Below are 5,827 nucleotides of genomic sequence, written 5' to 3' on the forward strand. Positions count from 1 at the left end.
TCTCTCTGTGAGATCTGCAACCAGCCACCGGTGGTGTGGAGGAGGAGGTGACAGATCCAAGTGTCAACTGCTGCTGCTGCTGCTGATCAACTGCTGAGATGATAATGGGAGTTTAAGTTCACTGTGATTTCCACACCGAGAATTTGAAGAAGACCAACAAGGAGCTCGGTGGGCTGGGGCTCAAGGAAGACACAGCTCTGGTACGTACGTGGATGGCAAGCAGGATTACAGGGACAAGAGGACAGATTGTGAAAACAGAATATGCAACCTGAAAGTGGAGCAAGGACCTAAATATCCAGAACTCCTCCATCAGTTCTGTTTCTACAAGAATGAATATGAATAGTGTAAATAATTCTTGGGTGATGTTATATACACAGAGCACATTTGTTGACAGCCAACTGGCAAAATTCATACAGCCTTAGCATCACATCCTCAAGAATTAAGATGCTAAGAGCTGATGATGTTGAAAGAAAATCAGAAGCTTCCACAGCCCCCAGAAGGACAAATATACAGTTAGTGTATCTCAGAGTCATCTTAGGTCAAGAACATTCTGCTCATGCTATCTTCATTAAATACCATGATGCAACATGTCTGCAGCTGGTAAACTGGACCTGAACATTACTAAGAATGTTTAACATTCTTAGTGGTGTTTAACACACCGGGGTACCTAGCTGACTTATGGTAAAGCATGTGACTCTTGATGTCAGAGTTGTGAGTTCAAACCCCATGTTGGGCATAGAGCTTACATTAAAAAAAAAAAAAAAAGTTGAAACATAAATTTATGTTTTATGTTTAGGGTATTTATAGAAGAAAAAAAGACAATATCATTTTTTTGTTTTCTTATCAAGGTACTGTGTCATTTAAGCCTGGAACGATCCAAATGGGATTTGAGTCTACAAACTGAATCATGGCAAGGAGTGTCAAGTCTGAGGTATGGAGGTGTGATTCTGAAAACCAGCCTCAAGCAGGATTTATATGAACCGTGTGTTTTACCCACTTGAGCAGCCAGGGCAATAGTCTGAACCACTAATGGAACAGGTACTGTGAATACGGCTAAATATATTCATGTTTGAAGAGGCATGAGAGCTTGCACAAAGAAGACTAATATGGCAGCCTAGGCTCCACCTGTTACAAGTCCCATTTGCAGGGTTGGCCTGGCCCTTGGCTGACACCTGGCAACTTGGCTTTTAGAGTTTTGTGTGTATCCCAACTGATAAGCATGTCTCACTGTGCCCAGAATATGCAAACGATGTGATTTACACTGAACACCTGCTTTCCTTCTGGGAGTCTGGAATGTGGTATGTTTTAGACAGAAGGTGCCTACTTGCCTGGTCTTCAGTGCATTGTGTGACCCCCTCAGAAGAAGGGGAGAGAAGAGGGAGAGATTGCATCACAATCTGTCCTCTTGTCCCTGTAATCCTGCTCGGTGTGGAAATCACAGTGAACTTAAACTCCCATCATCATCTCAGTGCATTGTGTGACCCCCTCAGAAGAGGGGAGAAGAGAAGAGAGAAATCCTGTGCGTGGATTTCCCCAGACTTCACCTTTCTCCTTATGGTCCACCTGTGTGTCCTTGCTACATCACTACAATAGGCCTTAGCTGTGAGTATGAGGATATGCTGAGTCTCATGAAATCGCCTGGAAATCTCTGGATGTGGGGATGGTCTTGTGGCCCTCAACAGTTTCGCTGCCTAGTTGTATCAAAATTACGTGTAGGATTATTTTGATATCTGTATTCTAAAATGGGGGAGGGGAGAATGGATTTCTGTTTCTCGTTAAAAGGAGCCTCTAGGTCACATGTAATAGATGTGGTATCTAGTGTTTTTACCAAAAAAGGAAAAAAAAAAAGCCACAAACTTAAATAAAACTAACAAAGAGGAAAGCGATATGTGGATATACGATTTTGAGATTACTATTTACAAAATGTTAAAAAAAAAAAAATAGGGGTGCCTGGCTGGCTCAGTCAGTGGGGCATGCGATCTTAATCTCGGGTTGTAAATTCAAGCCCCACATTGGGTGCAGAGATTACTTAAAAATCTTTAGGGGCGCCTGGGTGGCTCAGTTGGTTAAGCATCTGACTTAGATTCAGGTCATGATCTCACTGTTCATGAATTCAAGCCCCATATCAGGCTCTGTGCTGACAGCTCAGAGCTTGGAGCCTGCTTCGGATTCTGTGTCTCCCTCTCTTACTGCCCCTACCCCGCTTGCGTTCAGTCTCTCTCTCTCAAAAATAAACATTAAAAAAAAATTTTTTTTAATCTTTAAAGAACAAAACAACCAAAATGTTAAGGAAAAAATAGAAAGTGTCCTTGAACTATCCAGGTATCTAGGTATCACCTCAGCCTGACCAAGTGGACTCTCTGAAGATGGGCCCAGGAGCCACAATTCTAATAGCTCCTCTGAGGTGGGTCTTATGCATGTTTTGATCAGGAACCACTGACCTCTGAGTATGAGAATAATTCGGGTGGAAAGGGCTCAGGTTCTTATTTCAGATGAGCCCACTTCTTGGGTCCTAGGACTCGTGTGGCGGTAGAATACCTATGAGAGCAAGGCTGAAGCACTGGCTGCATATGTAGGAGCTGCACCCTTCAATCCCCAGTCCCTCCATCTCCTTCTTCTAATTCCCACTGGGCTTAGTCTCCAGGCACACATAACCACCACGTGTGGAGTCCCCACTATCGCTTGAGGACACTGTGGCATTGCACACATCTTCTGTACCCAAGTCTCCAGTAGCGCCTTCATTGAATGAGGCTGCTCTGGTGACTTGCTGAATGCAGAAATCTCTCAGATGTTTTAGCCAACAGGAATTGTCAAACGATGTTCACTCCGCTGGGTCTGTTGGGCAGGTCCTTCCCCCCAGGCTCTGCCATCTTCTGAGAGTTATGCAATAGCAGGACCAACTATCCAATCACAAGCAAAGTTCCCATCTGTTCTGTCCAGGCTGCCTAGCCAAGGTGTTTTCCACCTCGACCTCAGAGTCTCATGAACCACAGCAGCTATATTACTTGAAGTGTTTTATGATGGAAACCAGGTAACTGCCAGAGTGACCTTGGGGGAAGCACATTCAGTACTTGGTTACACAAATTCACACAACTGTCTTGCCACATCTAGTTGCCCCAGGCTATCAGCACCTTTCCAGGTCCCCACTCTGGGGCTGCCTTCTGACTTCCTGGTGACAAGGCTGCTGGAAAATCAAGTCTTGAAAGACTAAGCCATCCCCCTTTAATTCCAGGGACTTCTAAGAAGCCAAGGAGCCTTCCTTCTTCTGGAATGAAATCTAATTTGCTAAACAGAAAAGTCTGACATCTTTCTTTTTGCTCTTGCTTTTTAAATTGTCAATCTACTATGACAGCAACACTGAATCAAAAGAAGGAAAATTGTACCTAATCCCACAAATCAATTGCAGATGTCCTCATGTACTGTGGTTTTTGCTCACCTATAGTTACACATTGTTAATAATTTGTTACCCAAATAAGGAATGTACCACCAGGGAATGAAGTGCTACAGAAGGTAGAAAATGAAATCCAGGTCTCCTGCCCTACCCTACTCAACAGTCACATTCCATCAATGACTAGTAACCATTTCTTTCTTTTTTTAACCATTTCTATTCCAGTTCTTCCTGGGGCCATCTCTGTAATTCTGATCTTTTATGGCCTATAGACTTAACTGACTTCCTGCTCTGGTAAGCAGTGTAGATTTGGCTCAGACTGTTGCTCCTCTATTTGCATCTAATTTGTCATATGACCATTTTGAGCCCTAGTTCTCGTCTCCTAAATAACCTATCGTATTATATTTAAAAGTCCACTTCCTAAGATGAGGGTACAGGGATACTCTGTCTCCCCACTACGTCTCTCTCTCCTACTTTACAACAGCTGCAGACTGTGCCATCACTGTTAGTGCTGGCAACAGTGGTGCTCTACTCCTGCCGTTATGAAACCCTCACATCACAGCTCTGGGTTTCTTTCTTTAAAAAAAGCAAAAAACCAACAAAAAACCCCCAGTATCTCCTGTTTATGTCTATGCAAATACTGTTCGGTGAAAGACCAATCCAAACAATCTGATTATATATCTCTTTCTTTTATTCCAGTATCATGAGTCTTCTGCCTCTTCTAAGAAGAAATATTAGCATCAGGGTCAAATGCATGGATCTTATTCATCATAGATTGTAGTTGGCAAGATCTGAAGATCAGCTTTCCTTCCCCTTCTCTTCCCTTCTCCCTTCCTTTTCCTTCCCTTCTCTCCTTTCCTTCCTCTTTTCTTTCTTGTCCAATAATCTCACTTTTAATTTCATAGTCTATTCTTGTTTTCACAATTCTCTTTTAAAAAGAGCATCTTGGATTTATTTTTCACTTGCAATTATTTTTTGACCCACTCTTAGAATAAAGCTTCAAATATTTGGTTCCCTGAATATCTGTTCTCTTTGGGGTCGGTTTTTGTTTCACTTTAGATCTTTTTTATTTTATGTTGAAAGCTTTCATCATTTTTCACACCTTGGCTCCCACCCATAGTGAAAAGACTATCAAAGAAGATGGGAAATTCCATAGGTGGGTGAGACTGGTTTAATGGCATGCTTTGCTATAGGGTGAAAAGTGCAGGAAGTAGTTGTTAGGATGAAGGTCCTTATAATGCCTAAACAAGGCAGCTTTTGTTCTGGAACATAATCCACCTAATTCTCTAGTCCTTCAAACTGTTTCTAGCACGTAACTTTCTCCCTCCTATATTTTTTGCTTGCCCACAGCCAGATACTTACTGTAAGACAAGAAAAAAGGGGGAGGAGGGAGAGCAAATTCGGTTTCAGAACAGATTTTTCAATTAATCCTGTTTTCTCCCACACCTCTCAGTGTACAGCTCTGCCAGGGGACTGCGGCCTCTACTGCAGCCCTCTTCACAGGACCCTGGCTTCAGCCTTTCCCACTCTGCATCTCCAGCTGATGCCCTCACATCTGCTTTCACCTTGCTCAAATTTGCAGGTATGGCCTCTCCCACTTTCTTCACCATGGTTGATTTACAGTTCAGTCTTTTTTTGAACATGTTGCTGAATGACTTTTTAAAATGTTTATTTATTTTTGAGAGAGAGAGAACGAGCAAGCAGGGGAGGGGTAGAGAGAGTGGGAGACAGAAGATCTGAAGCAGACTCTGTGCTGACAGCAGCCAGCCTAATGTGGGACTCAAATACATGAACCATGAGATCATGACCTGAGTCAAAGGCAGACACTCAACCAACTGAGCCACCCAGGCGCCCCTGAGCTGACCTTCTTAACCAACCATCTGTGTACATGTTTTTTATGTGGTTGTAACGTTTTGTGTAAATACTACTTTGGGTCCTGTTTTCACTTTACCTGATATATATATATATATACCTGATATATATATTCTATATATATATATATATATATATATATAGAAAATGTATATATATATATATATATATATATATATATATACATTTTCTAAGTAGGCTCCATGCCCAATGTGGGGCTTAAACTCATGACCCCTGAGATCAAGCGTTGCATGCTCTACCGGCTGAGTAGCCAGTCAGTGATAAATATTTTTCATATTGCTATACATCCAGCTCTGATTACAGTCAACCTAACTGGGCAACAAAATTAAATTAGAGCACAACAGAGTCTGACATATTCAGTCTTTTTTTTTTTTTTTTTTTTTTTTTTTTAGAGAGTTTGAGTAGGGGAGAGGTGCAGAGGGAGAGAGAGAATCTTAAGCAGACTCCACACTCAGCGCTGAGCCCAATGCGGGGGGTCAGTCCTACAATCCTGGGATCATGGCCTGGGATCTTGAGCTGAAATCAAGAGTCAGACACTCAACCAAC

At 42.3% G+C, this 5,827-nt stretch overlaps 1 long non-coding RNA gene across 1 annotated transcript; it reads right to left on the reverse strand.

Moving 5' to 3' along the window:
- Nucleotides 1-2,226: 2,226 nt before the first annotated feature.
- On the reverse strand, nt 2,227-4,956 carry LOC123577954. Its single transcript, XR_006702163.1, has 2 exons — nt 4,835-4,956; nt 2,227-2,397 (listed from the first exon to the last, which is right to left on the reverse strand). It is a non-coding gene; the product is annotated as an uncharacterized LOC123577954 (long non-coding RNA).
- Nucleotides 4,957-5,827: the final 871 nt, after the last annotated feature.

This window comes from Leopardus geoffroyi, chromosome E2, assembly GCF_018350155.1.
Source record: "Leopardus geoffroyi isolate Oge1 chromosome E2, O.geoffroyi_Oge1_pat1.0, whole genome shotgun sequence".
Classification (NCBI taxonomy): domain Eukaryota; kingdom Metazoa; phylum Chordata; class Mammalia; order Carnivora; family Felidae; genus Leopardus; species Leopardus geoffroyi.